This window comes from Anastrepha obliqua, chromosome 1, assembly GCF_027943255.1.
Source record: "Anastrepha obliqua isolate idAnaObli1 chromosome 1, idAnaObli1_1.0, whole genome shotgun sequence".
Lineage (NCBI taxonomy): Eukaryota > Metazoa > Arthropoda > Insecta > Diptera > Tephritidae > Anastrepha > Anastrepha obliqua.
This window is the reverse complement of record NC_072892.1, coordinates 129,304,575-129,324,109: the sequence shown is the minus strand read 5'-3', so window position 1 is coordinate 129,324,109 and position 19,535 is coordinate 129,304,575. Positions and strand designations below refer to the sequence as shown.

General features: G+C 33.4%; 1 protein-coding gene across 1 annotated transcript in view; it reads left to right on the top strand.

Moving 5' to 3' along the window:
- The window catches only part of LOC129236084 (calcium-activated potassium channel slowpoke), a 282,580-nt gene that overhangs the window by 142,475 nt on the left and 120,570 nt on the right, over positions 1–19,535 (top strand). The gene's annotated exons all lie outside the window — the stretch shown is intronic.

Below are 19,535 nucleotides of genomic sequence, written 5' to 3'. Positions count from 1 at the left end.
TTTAACGTCCTTGACGTGGATCGTCTTCACAGCTTGTACGGCCACGTTTAAATTCAGCAACCCATATTTCTACTGTACTAATTGATGGCGAAAAGTTGTTTTACACTTGGAAACCTTCCCAAAATAAAAATTTAATCACTGGGCGATACTTGATTTTTTCCTTTATAGAAAGTACTGTGACACGCCGATATTAAATGGCCTGTAAGCAAAGAATGCATTGGCAGATTGAAACCGCAAAACTTATTTAGCAACCTAGTAAATACACCATTGTGACAAGTTACGACTTAGAATGCCTGGTGAAAGACGTTTACCAAAAAGACTGCTCCTACCATATATGCTAGGAGTGCAGCTGTATGATTTTGACATTGCTCTTGGCTACTGAATATGAGACCATTTTTGGGTTTTCCACCTTAGGTCAGGTTGGGTTAGGTTGGTTGGCAATAAGCCACGCATAGACCTTTTGCTCCGTAGCGATACTAGATGGAGACCGACCTCTATGAATACTGAAAGTAGGCTTCATGTAGGATGTCAGCGCTTTTGGCGAATCTAAGCAAAATTTCCATTCAACTTATGGCTTAGGACTTATCACTAACCCATTAGCAGCTCACTTCTACGCGGCTATGTCAGGCACATTAATCATTATTATGGCACGTTGTGTTCGAAAGAAGCGCTCCCACCGTGCCGCCACTCAACCGGAGTGTATCTTTGCAATCTAACCGGCATCATTTAAAACAAAAACTCCACTAATGAGGCCACTAAACCGTGAGTGTTTGTGAATTTTTTTCTGAATTCTGCTGCTCTCCAAATTTGAAAGTTTTGCCTGTTTGCGTAGCCATTAATCCTAAGCCTCCTGAGCCTGATGCCTGAAATAAAATTTTTAGATGGAAATGAATATTCATAAACATCTTTTTTGCCAGCAAAATTCGGACAATTCGCAGGCGCTGTGCTGACCCAAATCTGCGCATAGTGAAAGGGCAAAGTATACTGAGCGCAAATTAGTTGTTCCCTTTCCACTGCCACTGGAAGCGGTGATACCAATGCGAAAAACAAACCTTCGAAACATTTACGGAAGAGTTGCTTTTGTATTGCTTAGTATAGTTTCTATGAAGCGCGCACTTTTATGTATAGAAAAATGTATATTAAAGCACCTTATTTAAGATTATTTAAGAATATTTTTTATTGTAATTAACAGTACAGGTCACATTGGCTTATATTAAAACATATCTGAAGATCCAATAACTAGGTAAACTTTTTAAATTGGAAAAAATTGCAGAGCGTTGTGAAAAATAAAAAGCTGGTAGTTATATGCTTAGTAGGATACTTTTTCTAAAATCCAATCTTTATTTAATTATTTATATGTGCTTATTTTTAGTACTAAATGAATAATAAAAAACTGCACAGAAGACGGTCATTATAAATGAAAATTAGTTAGACAATATAATTTTTATTTTTTAAAATATAAAATAAAATAATACATTCTGCTGTTTAGACACTTATACTATTTGACATGAAACAAAAAGCATTGACATATAAGGTGATTATTAGACTTATTGATGAGCAGGACAATGTGCTGCTGAAGAAAAGTCTTTTCATGACACTGGTGTAGGTGATAAAATAGCGACCAAGAATTTACAAAAATGTAAGAAATATTTAAAGCCGTATACTGGAATATATTCTTTCTCTATTTGACGTAGCTTGAGTCCACAAGAATAATGGTATATATTTTCTGTCCTATGCGCTCCACGACCTTACTTCAAATACTATCTATTTTTTTAATTCTCAATTCTTCAAACGTGACCAGTCTGGCTATTGAATTGACTTGAGTTTATCCAAAGAATTGAGAGGTGCAAGCTAAAAAGCTATTGAGTAACCAAATATTGAATAATTGATTGCTTCATTTATTATATGAGAAATAGAGGCGTCTGATGTGGATCTAGCAGTGCACTAATGTTTTGCTCTGTAGCTCAATTTTGTTAAGAATTAAATTCCGATGATTCCACTGGCATACAATAAATTTATTGGATGATATGGATATTCTTTTTCGTTTATTTAAGAAAATGCCTTTTACAGTCTATAATTGGACAACTTTCACTGTTGTTCAGTGGATTGGGATGTCTAGCATTCGTGCCATCGCTTCGGTGGCCGCCCGGGTAGTGTAGTCTGGTTTATTCTGCCGATCATCGCCATATTTGTAATGCGTTCGCTCGACTTTTTAAATTATATATATATATTTGTACATTTGACGCTTACACCCTTTATTGGGTGTTTGGCGAAGATCCTCCTCTTACTGGTGCTGTGCGTTTTGATGTTTTCCACAAGTGAAGGGACCTACTATGCCTCCTCTAAACGGCTGATGGGTTTTTTATAAGTAGCATCTTCAGGGTGGAAATATGCTCGGTTGTTTCCCATTACCTGCCGAGGGACGATCCGTATTTGAAAAACACTTTCTCTGTCATTTGATGTTACATGCCCAGAGATTCGAACGCAGGCGCTACCGAATGGCAGTCACGCACCAATCCATTCGGTTATGGCGGCCGCCATGTTAATACTAGCTATTTTTACCGGAATATTTTTTTCGGTAACGATTATATTCCCAGAGCTCCGCTACCAGCTCACAAGCCCTGCAATCTCTTTCTTCATAAAACGCAATCTTATCGAGATGACATGGTATTAACGTTTTACCAGTGGAAACATACCTAATAAATGTTAGAGGGCTGCTGCTGATGAGGCAGTCGTTTAGCGACCGGGTCCTTGCAGTAACTCAAAACCGAGTGTTGTCAGAACGCACAAAATGGTATCTTAGGTAGGTAAATAGGCAGGAAGGCTGTCGCAATGAAACACTTAGACCTGTCGTAGATCCATTGTGGTGCCACTGCAACTAATGCGTACACTATGGGTTCCTTTTTAAACCATTCTGTAGCTTTTGTAAACGAGCACAGCTTCGTTAGTTTGAGATGCGCTATATCCGCTACATCAGCTAAGAGTGCAGTCCCTAGAGTGCGATGCCTCCTACTGGATAAGCCTTCACACTCACATAGGAGGTGTCACATAGAAGGTTTCCTCTTTGGCTGTGTTAAGACACCTTCTACAAAAATTGTAGTATGGGAGTCCTAACCTGCCTATTAAACAATGACCAGTTAATACACCTATCATAAACCTATCAGGAACCTTTTCGAACGACCGCTGTTCCATTTCAGACATGTCTGTTTGGTTAGTTCGCATGTAGTGAGGTTTTGCCAAGGGATCTTAAATTGTATCAATATGCCATTCCGGGAGCTAGAAAAAGGTTTTAGGTTTCAGAAGTTTTTATGCCGTTTTCCCCTTTGGCTTTCTCTAATATGTAGCAATTAGACAAATTCTCCCATATCCCTAATAGTTCCGCAGCTTCTTTGAATGCTCTATTCACAAGTTTCTCCAAACTGCTACAACAATAACAATGTTCTACTCGAAAGCTCTGGATTATGCAGTCATCAACGGATCACTTCGTTTGCGAGACTGCTTTCCGTGAAGCATTCCTTACCACAACTATACTCTGTTAAGGCAAACCCTTCGATAAATAAGATTATTACAAGGGACGTTTGAAAAGTCGGTGCAAACAAGAAAACTACTTAATTGTTTATGGGAAACTGCTTTTATTTTTCAACAAAGTCTTCCTTTAGGCTTATATACTTCGTCCAACGCTGCTCTAGTTTATCGCTCCCTTCCGAATACAAGGTTTTTCCAAGTCTGAAAAATAGCCATTCGTTTTTGCAATGGTCTCCTTGATTGAGTAAAATCTTTTTCCCGCCAGTCGTTTCTTCAAATTCTTTCTATTCCCTATTCTCCAGACTTGGCGCTCTTGAGAAATAAGTTCGAAGCCTATTTTGAATAATTTTGCGACCACAACTGCTGATGTGTAAACTGGTGCGATGTCGTACCTTTTTTGTTTTTTGGAAACTTACTCGACTTCCTTGATTCAAACGAATGCCAAACCCAAAGAAATAGACCGATCTGTGTATTCCTCCAAGAGATGGTACTAACTAAACATTACCTTGAGGCCCTCTGTTCCACCTAGGAATTACGGGAAAATATATATGTATAGAAACATAACCTCGATATGCGCCAGTGGGGCCAGCTCTATTATTTCGCACTTTTCAAGCGGCCCTCGACAGTCTGCGAATCTGATAGCAAATCACGAAGTTTTGGCGGCTGCAGATTTGAATTGCAAAAATTTATGTATAGAAGAAGGTTGAATTTGCTCAAAGAAAACACTTTTTTGTTATCTGAGCCCAAATATTTGCGTTTGCCTTAGTACTCCCTTCCACCAGTTCTAATCCAAGCCTGAGCTCCTTAGCGGACCATTGTTGTTATTTTCACAAAGCAGCGCCTTTCAGAATTATACTCTTGTAAAGTTTTTTGAAGCATAATTTCATGTAGAGATCCGTAATGGAATATTAAATTTTCCCGAAAGAAATATGAAAAACTTTTACGAACAAAAAACAGTTGAAAATTAACGTTTTGACAGTAGAAGTGACCAACTATTATTGTACGGATACATGAGTTTTTTTAATATGTATATAATAAATATTTTTAATATGTATTTAACCCTAATCCTATATCGATGGTCGTTCGTGTCCGGCCCGTTTTTGGTGAAGCTACTGCACGGTGCATATTGATAATGATGCTAAAATATTATAAAAATAAAGAATTTTGAAAAAATCTCTTCGGATATGTTTAGTTAAAGCTTAGAAGATACGTCTAATTTTCTGTTGGCGTTATAATATAATAGAAATAAGCGCCGATCCATCGACATGGGATTAAGGTGCCAAAAGGAACGACATGGGCTGTTTTTATTTAACGTTAAGTATGAAAATATATACAACTTAAGTAAGCCGTCGGTTGTATACCATTGAAACTGGAATTTTTAATAAAGCAAATGACATTTTTGGGTCGAAAGCGGAAAAAATTATTTTGATTATTACTGAAAGTATTATAAAAGTATATAAGGCACAAAAGAGCACGCGGTCGAAGTGGGAATCTCTAATAAATCCACCGGATATATACCAGATAGCATCACGAGGATGGCACTAAACTAGAACCCGAAAGGGAGCAGAGGCCGTGTTCGGCCAACGATCACTTGGCAAAGGTCGATGTTGCGCGAACTAGCAGATGCCGACATCACATGGGATGGCGCAAAAACAGCAGCCAAGAACCGTATACGATGGCAGAGTCTGGTCGAGGCCCTATGCTTCCGGGCAGATTGAACAATGATATCACAAAAAAGTATATCTATATAGGCATTTGTCACACCTCTCAAACAATTTGTGAATGTGTCATGAAAAAAACTAGACAGTCTTTTGTTAAAGCCTATGCACTAAATATACCAAACACCCCGAGCACTTTAAGTCCAGTTTGTTGCCTCTCTGGATACTGCATTTTTACTTCCTCTCTCGAACAACAACGCCATTGAGTGGCTAACTTTTAATTGTAAAAATCAACGCTTTCTACTACAACCCTCACCACACCCAGGATTTTCTTATACCGCTACTATAGGAACTCTTGAACCAACTAACCCATAAATTTATAATTAATGCGTTTAGCAATTTATTTGAGCCTACTTTTCTTTTTGGGGCGCTAATTGGTGATCTTTTGGATAAAAATAGTAATTCAGCCAATGTTACACATTTTCTTAAGAAACTAGTGCCGTCCTGGGGAGGTGTGAGTTTCATGGGTAAAAGCAAGGTTTTTAGTTTTTTTTTTTTTTGCTGGGTGAGGTAGGGCTTAAAATGCCTTCATCTAATGCGTCGAATGCTGGGGCTACTAAAACAATCCCTCCTCTCCTTCTGGGGAGACACGCTTCCCGGAACTACTTCCTGTATTACTTCGGGAGAGCCCAGAACGGCAACCGTAAAGAACCAATTCTATTCACCCACGTCTGGATCCACCATATTTATAGCCAGCTTTTATACTATAGGCTTGTCTTCTTGTGTCTCTATCTGGACTCACTTACCTTACCCATGCGCTATAAGTATCGCCGGAAGTATCCGTGGCCCGAGAGGAACTAAGTTAAGAAGCAGTTCACTTCCCCCGAAGTTCGTTTGGACCCATTTGTCTATTAGTGGAATATTTTCGCCGTCCATCTGCCGCTCGGTTCAGTGTCCCAACGGCTTTGCAGCCGCAGCATCGTTTGGCATCTCCGCTCCGCTACGCCAATGATGATGTGTTTCTTCTTGCAGTACCACGCATCCATTCGTCTCCGGGCCATGAGGTCGACGGGTATCTCCCCGCTGCTCACAAAGACTGCAGCACCAGAGACAGTGCGGTAAGCTGAGGCAACTCTGAGTGCCGCGGGTAACCAGATGAGTGAGCTCTTAAGTCTGGTGAAAAAACTTTATGGAACAGCGTTTCCTTGCTGTTTTTGTATCTTAGGCCTTATTGGAGCAACGAACAAATCAATTTCGTTTACGATTGTAGGTGACGTTGAGTGGTAACAATCGTAGCATTCACAGGAACATTCACAGAATCACAGGTTCACCATCTCCGTATGAAACTATTAAAAATAAATCCTCCTGTTTTTGGTGTGCGTCTTGATGTTGTTCCACAAATGGAGGCACCTACAGTTTTAAGAAATAAACTCGAAAGTTTGGCATTGGCTGCCAAGGCAATCATTTCTATCATTTTGTTGTTTCACGCACAGAGATTCGAACTCACGCACTCCCGCATGGTAGTCACGCACCATTCGGCTACGGCGGCCGCCGTGTGAAGCTTTTAAGAGCCAAAAATCCTCAAAATTGGGTCTGGGAAAATGCTTTGCAAATTGTTACGCTGTGAAATAATTGTTACTAGCAGTGAGCAAAATTATAAATACTCGTGGTTGATGCGGCTCAAAAATGAATGCTAGCGCCACCTATGTTTGGATTCCGCTTTCAGGGGTATGCAACTGGTAATTAAAGGTACACATTTAAGGTATCTACTTATTAATTTGTACAAATATGTTTATTTATCTAATATTTCTATAATTTGAAGAACTAATTTATTTTTACAATAATTCGGAACGAGGTTTATTTTGTTAACTTACGTCGAGTGACTGCAAACTCATCCGCTTTTTAACGCGCCAAACTGCGCACTAAATTGGCAATCCTTTTAACTGCATTTGCTTTTCATTCAAAATATTTTACTAAGCAAAATAAAATTTGTGTTTAATGATTTAGTTGTGTCGTAAATAATTAATTAATTGTCGACTGTGGCTAATATTTAAAATTCACGTTCATATGAATTTACAGTAAAATAAAATTTCATGCGCTTTTCGGTGTGTAGTATCGAAATACTAACATTTTTACATACTTTTCACACGTAAATGTGGGTAAATTAATTTGTAAAAAAATTGGCATTTTTACTTTTCATTCGAAAAATGTAACTGATCGTATAACTTTTTTTCTGCGTATTTTATCAGTGTATCCATTCTATAATACTTTTACTAAACTTTTATTTCACAAAAAAATTCCAAAACAACAGTAAGCCATGTATGTGTTAACAACAGAATAACAACAAGAAAATATAATCAGCTTAATGCATCTACGAACTTATGTATGATTTGAAGTAACGAAAGAAAATCAACAGCAACGCCGTCGTAAACATGAGCTTTCACTGTGTAAGTGAAAGTGTCGCTTCAGCTTTACTTACAAGCTTTTGCTGTGTTCAAAGCTTTGGAGCAAGAAAAATTACGCTCTGCAAAACTACCAAATCAAAATGAGAAATAACAACGAACTATAACTTCAGGAACTTGGAAGAGGAATACAAACGATGCGTATCGGGAGTGTCTGAAATGAAACAAAAAATATCAATTTTTTTTTCAGTGTGACTGTACGAAAAGAAAATACTCATTGCGTAAATACACCACTCACTTTTATAAGTATTGTATTTTTTTTTTTTGTTTTCTGGAGCAATCAGCAGTTGTAAGGCACAGCGGCGACTTCTTAAGTACTATATGTCTTGTAGCTATAATAAGAGGTATTTTAGGATATAACCTGAGGTAACTTAAGGACGTACCGCAGTAAGCGTGAAGCACTCAATAGTATGTCTAAAATACTGATATTATTTAAATACAACACACATACACAAAATATTCTAGGAACATTCACCACTTATTTTAGATAAAGTAGTTATTTTCTTTAAGCAAAATTCATGTCAAATGTGATGGAAAATTTCTGTTATTAATCAACCAAAAGCACCGAGATCCAAAAAAATATATAAGAAATAAAAAAAGGACAAAACAAAAAAAATAATAATATTAAAACCAAAAAATAAAGCTTTTCGGAAAAGGTGGCTGGCTAGGTTAGGTCACCAAACAGGCGTACATTTGAATCGTAACGCAGGGATTTGTGTCAGCTCCCTTTCTGAACTATTTCATAGCTTCAGTAAACTGTATATTTATATATATATATATACTTTCCCTTAGTTTCTAGGAGGAACAAATGGTCCCAATAATCATGTTAAAATTGGATTTTCAATTTGTCGCCAAGTGCCGCCACCTGCTTGTAGCACTTCTACGTGTTCCCGCATCTCCGACTGCCTTGCGGGTTTCAGACTATGGCCGAACTGTACATATATATTTTTGGCACGTTCATCCTTCGCTGGCCGTTTTCCTAAGCTTTTCCTCTTTCAATTTATGCGGTGCGTGTTGTTATTATTCTACAAACAGGGTGTCCTACAGTCCGCCGTTTCTTACTGGTTTTTCATGCTTTTATACGGCAGAAAAAGATTCGGAGGTTTGCCATTGCCTGCCAAGGGGCGTTCGCTATGGATAAATTTCTTCCGATATTTGAGGTTTCATACCTACTGGCATGGCAACCGGGCGATACTCACGCATAATGGCACGCGGTCGCCGTATTGTATTAGATGTCTAAATTCGATGGGCGTTGAACATTCAATAAAAGTAACCAACCGTTGAAGTTTCCTTATCGTCTGTACAGCTTCTACAGCAGCTTTGAAAACTTACTCCCAGTGAGACAGTGTCCCGTCAGTATCCGCATCACAAGTTTATACTCTATCCTGGGAATAGATAAAATATACATAGTTTGTTCACCTATAATTTGATTGTGCCTGCGCTGCATGATTTTGCATGCGATCCTGCATGAGCTGGTTCTTTCCCATCTTGAATTCGCTCCTTGAATCATTGCTGCATCTATATCCAGTCGTTGTTTGCAAGGAGGGGATCGTATACCGACCGCGCTAGCTACAGAGAGATTTGCTTCTGCTTTGGCTAGTATATCGTTTTTCTCGTTTCCTTCAATTCCCTTGTCCTGGAACCCAGTAGATGGTGCCTTGTTTCTCAGTTCCCAGCTCATCCATCCTGTTTCGGCGTTATCGTACGCAGTGTGAGTTTGTCATTACAGCTGCTAGTGCTTTGATGGCTGCTTGGCTCTCAATGTAGAAGTTTATTTGAGAGTTCGGAGGAGTTTTCTCTCTGACTAAGTCTGCTGCTTTCGTTGCTGCGTAGATCCCTGCTTGGAGCACACTGTAGTAATTCGGTAATTTTTACGGCTGTTTATAGTCTAATTTCGAGTGCGGTTTCAACACCCTCTTGCATTTTACAACTGCCTGTGTATATGTTTAAGGTGTGGCGCGTTCAAAGTTGTCCATTCGGCCATCCGTCCTTTTCTAATACTACCTTTGGTTCCTTGTTTTAAAATTAACTTGAGAGATAGCATAGTTCGAGTTAGCGTTTAAGCCTCTTCATATCCAGCTGTGGCCATACGGCCCTTGAAATGGTTGTACAGTTGTCAATAGCCTAAGAGCAGACTTCTTTGTAGAACTTTTTGCTACTAAGTCTATTGAGTGAAGGTCAAGTATCTTGTCCAGTGCCGCTGTACGAGTGGCGCGCATTGCATCCGTTATATATAGCTCTACAACTCTCTGTAATTTCTCCAATTTGTTAGCTGGTATAAATTAATATGGAAAATTTAGCCTTTATCTCTTCATTCCATGATTTCAGTTATGCGGTTCGCCAAAAGGCCAAAATAAAGATTTCCATTGCGCAAAATAATTATTTATTATTTAATAAAAAATTTATTCAAAAACAAATCTCGATGATTCATTTTGCGCCACCTTGTAAACAACCCATTACGATAAACTTTTGAAAACCAATAAAGTGCTTCGAATTCCTTCATAAAGATTACCACACAGCTCTCTTCAACTCGCGCTTACACTGGGTTTTTGAGAAATCGTGGCACAACTGCAAGATTGATAAACCTACTACCATGTGCCTAAAGCTCGCAATTTCGTGACAAAGGCAATATTTCACTATTTAGCGCAGAAGCGGTGACAAAGCAGACCCTTCAAATAAATAACTCGATTGCTCCAGCTGATTGGAAATTCATGCGGCTTATTTTTTTATTATCAGGCTTAAGCAATTACAGCCTGAGCAATGTTAACACTTCTTCTTTTGCCTTGCCTTATCCTATTTCTGATCGGCTCTGCTTGTGCGATATCTTCAGATCACACAGCCCTGAGTCGCCTCTTCATTCACACTTCCGCATCGCATGTCGTTTTTTAAAGTATTTTTTCATGTTTTTGGTGGTCTGCCTGATCCTGTTTTAACTTCTCCATCTGCAACACTTCCCTCCCTACGTGGTCCTCTGGTCTTCTCATATCATGGCCGTACCAACGAAGGCGAGTTTCTTGAAGTTTTGCGCTAATTGGAGCGACTTTGCTGTTATCAAGAAAAAAATGGTTCTGTATCTTGTCCGCTGGTCCAGTTAATCATCCGCATTTCTGCCATGTGCGGTTTCTGTTCTGATTTGCTTCCAGCACTCGGAAGCGTATGTCATTGTTGCTTTTGTAGATTTCACCTTTTAGCTTTTGTGTTATTTTCTTGTCGCACAGGACACCAGAAGCTGCTCTTCTGAGGAATGTTAACTCACATAAAGTTTTAATTTTTACAGCCAACATCTATGGCTAGTGCACATTCTACAGTACCTCATTAGTACAAAAACAACCTCATTATATATATATAATTGGCGCGAACACCCTTTTTGGGTGTTTGGCCGAGCTCCTCCTCCTATTTGTGGTGTACGCCTTGATGTTGTTCCACAAATGGAGGAACCTACAGTTTCAACCCGGCTCCGAACGGCAGATATTTTTTTATGAGGAGTTTTTTTTCATGGCAGAAATACACTCGGAGATTTGTCATTGCCTGACGAGGGGCGACCGCTATTAGAAAAATGTTTTTCTTAATTTTGGTGTTTCACCGAGATTCGAACCTGCGTTCTCTCTGTGAATTCCGAATCGTAATCACGCACCAACCCATTCGACTACGGCGGGCTCATTTACCCCGCCTAATATTTTGAGCCGAATGGTCTGAATGCAAATACCTATTGTTTCGATGAACCAGATTATCTGAATTTCATTGGCATCTAGCAGGCGCCATGCTACCTGGTGCGAACTGGGTTTTATTGAGGAAAGAAATATTTTCACTCCCTATGATGTTACAATGGACCTAAAATCATATACAACTTTTTTTTCTTGATTTTTTTAAATTTGAAAATTTGATTTAAAAATATCTCTATAAAAAACACATCACATTTGACATTAAATTTGTTAAAAACCCTTCAACGTAATTATAGCCCGTTTACTAAGAACTGCTCAAACTCATGCGAGCCATGCCTTGATTTTAGAGTTATTTGCAATCACCAAAGCAAACTGGAAATCCCACCGCATTCATATTTGTAGAATCTTGAGTCATACTTACAATTTTGAATTTGTAGCGCAATTTCATGTTCCCGTCATCCTATTTAATTTTTAATTTCAACTTACTCGTACACGGAACCACTATCCCAGTACAAATCATTCTAAACGACAGGCTTTTTTTCTTTGTCATTTAAGCTATCAATTATTTGGTATAAGAATTAAGAAAAAATAACAAATTGCATATGTATTTGTAGGTGCAAAAAATAAACTCTAAAAAAGTGTGTCATACTATGAAAATGTAAATATTGTATAAATAATAATATGACAACAATGCAAAAAGTTACACAGTTTTGACTAGAATGCGTGGCCAGGCATCAATTTCGAAATGAAGGAAAACAAGAAAGTATGCAAAAAAAATATATATAAAAAAAGCAAGCTACATTTGTTCGTTCGTTCGTTTGACTCAATAAACATTTGTGTTTTGCAATTTGACAATCACAATTTACTGCTATGAAAATTCCTTCTACCACCTCCAATTAAATTTCGTTACAAGCACACACGCCCGTACACAATGTATATATTTTCACCGTCTGAGCATTAGTGCCAATATACATACATACATATATGAATAAGAGTAGATAGCGCCAAGCACGACAACCATCATCGTAAGTTGAAAAGCAAAAAATCAGCAATTTAATCATTACCATAGAGAGCTTCTGAGTTCATAAGTTCACATTTCATCATTCATCATCATCAGATTCTTCTTCCCGCTTTAGTGTTCTCTACTAAGTACCTCGCATCGCATCATGAAAAATATGAATCAACCAAGAAAAGTCAAATTTTTAATTTCAGCATAAAATCATATGAAATAAAAATCGCGCCAATTCTTCCTTCTTCATCTGTGAACCTAAGCCATTTCACAAGCCTTCATGAGTTCATCAAACATTTTACCCTCAACTCATATGCAATCACTGCGGAAAAGAGTAAAGTAAAAGCATAAAGCATTTCCCCTCATCCCATAGTTGATGTGCTCGTATTACATATGCACGATACTACTCATCGTATTATACAGTTATGCATAAGTCATTGTCATATTCGCATGCTTCCTTGCTTGCTTGTGTGTGCGTAGTGAGAAAATTTGAATGTTCCGAATGTTCAAGGAAAAAATGCTCGAGTATGAAAATATGTACCTACTTATGTATGTGTCTACGTATGCATGTGTTTCAAATTCATATTTTTCATCATCTGCGCCGACTACTTATATGTATATTATTGCATGTGTAAGAGCAAGTTTTTAGTAGTAGTGCTTTCACCAAACGCGGCATGTGTAGTTCTCATATTATATTAACGTGTGCACTTATACTGAATAGCCTAAAGATATACAACGATTTAAATAGTATAAGAGTGTCGTTGATTATAATTTTTGGAAAGCATTCGAAGTTATAGTATAAAATATATCTGATTTACATGCAAATTTATATGATTTATTTATGATAAGAAGCAAATGGTGAACAAAAGAAATTCCGCTTGATTGATAAGTTTAATTAGTAAGAAAACTAATGACATAATAGGTCTATGAATAAGTTCGTGCGGTTTTTTTTTTCGAAATTTGAATTTCGGATCATTCCCATGGCTTTTAAACGTTTGGAAATGGTTGATTGATCAACTCCCAAAGTTTTTGCAACCTCTTCTTGCGTTTGAGCCGGATCTTGATCGAGCAATTCCTCCAATTCGGTATCCATGAACTTTGGCGGCGCGGCCAAAATCACCACTTTTAAAGCGTGCAAACCACTTCTGGCACGTTCGCTCAGCTAGAGCATGCTCACCATAAACTTCCACCAAGATACGATGACTTTCGGCTGCTTTTTTCTTCATATTAAAGAATTCCTCGCAAAAACACATTATTTGGCACGAAATTCGACATTTTCAAGTGTGGTAAAAATATTGTTGTTTACGCTTCAAATAAAAAACTTATACTGACGTTTGTGCCTTACGACAGTAGCTCTCCAATGAATGTTTGGAAATGTGGATCGATGGAATAATAATCAAGTTACGCCATCTGTTGTAAAACCGCACGAAGTTATCCATAGACCATTACATACGTACACATGTGTGCGATAAAAATGCGATTGACATAAGAAAAGCACAAAACATGAAAGTGAAACAGAATGAAGAAACATAAACTACAATTAAAAAAATAAAATAAATTGAAGCAAATAAAATAAATAAAAAAAATTAAAGGAAATAAAATAAAATAAAATGAAATAAATTAAAGAAAATAAAATAAATAAAATAAATAAAAAAATAAAATAAAATGACATACATACGAACACATGTGTGCGATAAAAATGCGATTGGCATAAGAAAAGTACAAAACATGAAAGTGAAACAGAATGAAAAAACATAAACTACAATTAAAAAAATAAAATAAATAAAAAAATAAAATAAAATAAAGTAAAATAAAATGAAATAAAAAAATTAGGGAAAATAAAATAAATAAAAAAATTAAATAAATTAAAGTAAATACAATAATGTAAATTATAACTCAAGCAGTATTTCTGCGCAGAGAAAGAAAAATCGTGTCGATGTAATTCACGTTTTTATTCTAACTGCCGTTTTACATTTTTTGTCATTGCCTACTATCTAATGTATAATTGTACAAGTACAAAGTTCTTTTGGCATCGCCTACTTTCTAACGTATAATTGTACAAGTATAAAGTTCCATGTAAGTGAAGTACAATTGTTCGTATAAGAGAGCAGGATTGGTTTGCAGAGTTGTATTTAGAATTCAACAATAACATCAAAAACATAAAAATTAATAAAATTAAATAAATTATAATAACAGAAGTAATTTTAAATCTTTTAATGTAAAATAAAATAAATTAAAGTAAATAAAATTAAATAAATTAAAATAAATAAAAAAATAGATAAATTAAAGTATATACAATAAAATAAAATATCACAACAAAAAAACATAAAATAAAATAAAATAAAATAAAATAAAATAAAATAAAATAAAATAAAATAAAATAAAATAAAATGAAATAAATTAAAGAAAATAAAATAAATAAAAAAATTAAATAAATTAAAATAAATACAATAATGTAAATTATAACATCAAAAACCATAAAAATTAAATAAAATTAAATAAATTATATTAACAGAAGTAATTTTAAATCTTTTAATGTAAAATAAAATAAATTAAAGTAAATAAAATTAAATAAATTAAAATAAATAAGAAAATATATAAATTAAAGTACAGTAGGTTCTGTTTTTATGCGGCTTTTTTTTATGCGGTTTTGAAATAGTGCGGTTTTTTTTTAAATTACAAAATGCATGTCGACCTATCGGGAATTGTACATATAAACAAGATTCTAAACCAGCTAAGCAAAAACTCATCACAGATTCATGCGGCCTATGGAACGTATCTATAGTTATAATATGGGACTAGTGCCCTTTTTTATGCGATTTTATTACATTATTTCAGATTTATGCGGTTTTAGCATTTGAAACGTATCTATAGTTTTACTATAGAACTAGTAGCTTTTTTTATGCTGTTTTTTTTTTATGCTGTTTCTTGCGGAACGTATCTACCGCATAAAAACAGAACCTACTGTATATACAATAAAATAAAATATCGCAACAAAAAAACATAAAATAAAATAAAGTAATTTTAAATCTTTTAAAGTAAAAAAAATTAAAAGCAAATAAAATGAAATAAATTATAATACCAAAAATAAAGTAAAATAAAACAAAGGAAATTAAAGTAATGGTAACTAAAGTAAAATAAAATTAAATAAATTATAATAACAGAAACGAAGTAATATAAAATAAATAAAAATAAAAGAAATTACAACAAAATAAAATTAAATAAATTATAATATCAAAAAAAGTAAAATAAAATAAATTAAAGAAATTAAAATAGAATAAATTAAAATAAAATAAAATGAAATAAACTCAAACTAAAACTAAACTAAAATAAATTTAAGTAACATACAGCAAAATAAAATAGATTGTACCATTAAAAACAGCTCAACAAATAAAACATGACAAAATGAATTAAAATAAAATGAAATTAATTAAATTTAATAAACCAAAATCTAAAAAAGTTATTGATATTAAACTTTAATTTAAATAATTTAAAAAAAAAACATAAAAAGCGTAAATTCAAATTCAAAATAAAATAAATTTAACCGGAATTAAATTAAATTAAATCAAATATAGAAAAATAAAATCAATTATTCAATGACAAATAGTGCAGCAAGTCAAATATGAGCAAATAAAATTAATTACAATTAAAAAAGGTATAAATTCAAACTAAATTTTAAATAAATGTTATGGAAAATAAATCAGATAAAAAACCATAAACAAGTAATTTAGATTAAAATTAATTAAAAAAAAACATAACGAGACTAAATTGAAACTCAAATTAAATTAAGCCATAACTACACTAACTTCCATTAAATAATTAATTAAATAAAAATATATAAATAAATAGACAAAAAAGATTACATCGAAACTAAAATGAAATTAAATTATCTGAGATTTAAATTCAAATAAATTTACTAAAATTAAATTAAATTAACGTAATCTAAATAAAGCAAAATAAATTAAATTATACAGCGAAAAAAGTTCAAAAAATAATATATTAAAATTAAATCAAGTAAATTTAAAAAACCATAGAACAATAAATTGAAACAAAAATTAAACTAAAAAAGATTTAAATTGAAATAAATAAATAAAGCAAAAAAAGTATAAATTATGCAATGAAAAATAGTTCAAAAAAAAATCATTCAAAATTAATTTAACAAAATTAAAAAAATGAAGTAAATTAAATTTAAATAAAATAATTAACAAACATAAAAAAGAAGGTGAAATTACAATTACATAAAATATAAAGTAAGTTGAAATTTACATTAAATTGAGTTAAACTAAGCCATAATTAAATTTAATATAGCAAAATAAATAAATACAATGAAAACCAAGTAAAATATAGAAAACTGAATTAAATAAAAAAAAAAAAAATAAAAAAAAACAATGCATTTAAACTAAAATTAAATTAAAACGAATTAAAATTAAAATAAACAAATTAATTAATTAAATTAAAAAAATAAATCATACAACTAAAAATAGTTAAGATAAAATCTGCCAAAATTAATTTAAATAAAACCAAATTAAAAAAAATGAAATTAAACTAAACTAAATCAGATTTAAGTCTGTCAACCTTAGTTTAAATTTATTAAAAAAGAAAAATAAAATATATCTGACAAAGAAAAATAGTTAAGAAAAAATCTAGCAAAATTAATTTAAATAAAACAAAATTAAAAAAAATATATTTAAATAAAATAAAAATAAAATAAAATAATTGAAATTAAAATTAAACCAAACAAAACAAAAAATTCATTTAAATAAAATAAAATTAAAAATAATTGAAATTAAAATTAAATTAAAACGGATTTAAATTAAAATAAACAAATTAATTAATTAAATTAAAAAAGGAAAATAAAATAAATGATACAATGAAAAATAGTTAAGAAAAAATCTGGCAAAAATTAATTTAAATAAAACAAAATTAAAAAAAAAATTAATTTAAATAAAATAAAATTAAAAATAATTGAAATTAAAATTAAACAAAACTAAATCAGATTTAAGTTGAATTAAATTAAATAAACCCTTTTTGGGTGTTTAGCCGAATAGGAGGCTACTTGTGATGTGCCATTTCCGAATGGCCCATGGTTTTTATGTGAACCTTTTTCATGACAGAAATACACTCGGAGGTTTGCCATTGTTCTACCAAGGGGCGACCGCTATTTGAAAAAAAAAACTTTTTCTACCATTTTGCTATTTCATGCACGGAGGTTGGTACCTATGCACTACCGAATGATAGTCACGCACCAACCCATTCGGCTACTACAACCGCCTACAATAAAATTAATTGAATTTAAATTAAATAAATAAAATCACAGATCGTGTGAAAGCTGCAGAAAGCTGCAATCAACTATCTACAAGCAAGAAGAGAGTGAGGTTTCTTTAACTAACAGAAGACTACTCTTGAACAGGTAGACTTGCTGTCAGCTCCAAATGCGTATGAATACTCGTATTGGCGGGGCTGCTATACTAAATTATAATTTTTATGGTAACGTTGAAAGCAATAGAATGTGGGCCAAAAAAAATTAGTATCTTTGACTTGGAAAATTTACAACATCTAATATTTTTAATACATTTTAGCTTTTTATATAGAAATATCTTTGTACGACAGTTTTCAGACTTTTCAATACGATTTTCTCTGAAATTTAATCAGCTTTTATGCAAGGTGATCTCACCTGCGGGCATATTTTTTTTTTTTTTTTTTTTTGTGAACCAGCGGAGAGTGTTTTCACTTATGGATCTGTACAATGGTCACACTACAATTTTATTCAGAATCAACTGCACCGATAACTCCGATTAACGTCGTCGTCTGAATAGGGTTTCAGATGAGAAAACTGCAAAAAACAAAATGGAAATTGAGAAATATTAATAGCAAATGGCTTAGGAACAACTAGTCAGGAAATAATGTGAAATAAAATAAGAAAAAATAAATAATAAAAAAATACGCAATAAAGATATTTTGAAGATAAATGAAATGAAAAGGTTTTCTTAAAATGTTCACTTTATTAGTTAGTAACAAAGAAATAGCGCGGTGATGATATTGACTTAAGTCTTTTAACTGATGAGCAGAAAGTTTCATGAATATTTAATTAAATGAAAATCTCGTGAACATTGTTTTAGTTCAAAACAAATGATAATCCATTGTAAATTTGATGAAATTTTTTTTTAATTCAAAGCAGCTATTAATCCATTCTGAATACCTTAATTTTGTTCACCATTTGCATTGCTCGCAATTTTATAAATAATTTATGCCTCCCCATCCTAAATGTTCTTTTTTTTGTTTTTATTCTGTAGTATAGTATGATTTAAATGTATTTTAATGTACTCGTACCTTCTTCCTAAAGAAAACTCTGGGGTAGCAGACTAAATATCTTTAATGTTTTTTTTTTTCATATTCCAATAAAGTAAATAAAGCATTTCCGTTTTGGTTGTCATATGATTTCAGATCCCTAGAAATACGTATAGTTTCGCTTAACATTTGAACATTTTTCTTATTGAGAAATATGTAAATGCTCGATTATTTGGATTTTTTCTTACTCTTTTCTCTTTAAATAATTTTTATTTTAGCGCAAATGCAAGAAATATATTCATATGTAATTAATTCATGAACAATCACAATGAGAAACATGAACGCATTTTAATAAAAATAAAAAAATAGCACACGAATTTACAAAAACAGATTAAAAAACGAAACAACACTCATACACAGGTGTTGAGACACACATACTACATACATACATACACATATGACTTAGCTCTAACTATATATGCGCACAAGTACTTGACTTTCTCAAACTTAAAACTTAAGAGTGCACAGCATAAAGTTTTAGAAATAACGCAACTAAAATGCGACTTTTTTTTATATGTAAGTCATGACAACCAAGCAGGTTTCCTAGAAAAGTTGCATTTATCGCGCATTATTGTATGTAGTTTTACCACATCATATGCACACATACACACTTGCACATAGAGCTGCGTTCAACATACATACATACAATGCGTGTATACATACATATTTACTACCACGCATTGCAAAAAAAACAAAAAATGAAAAAACGAAAGCATAAATAAACACTAAAAACTCAAACCGCCAAAACGAAAAATATTTCTATATAACAATCACATTTACCATTACCGCCCAATTCGATGTCCTCAGACAATCGCCAATTTTTAGGGACTGTACACGTACCTACTCGTACATGCATACACACAAGCCAGAT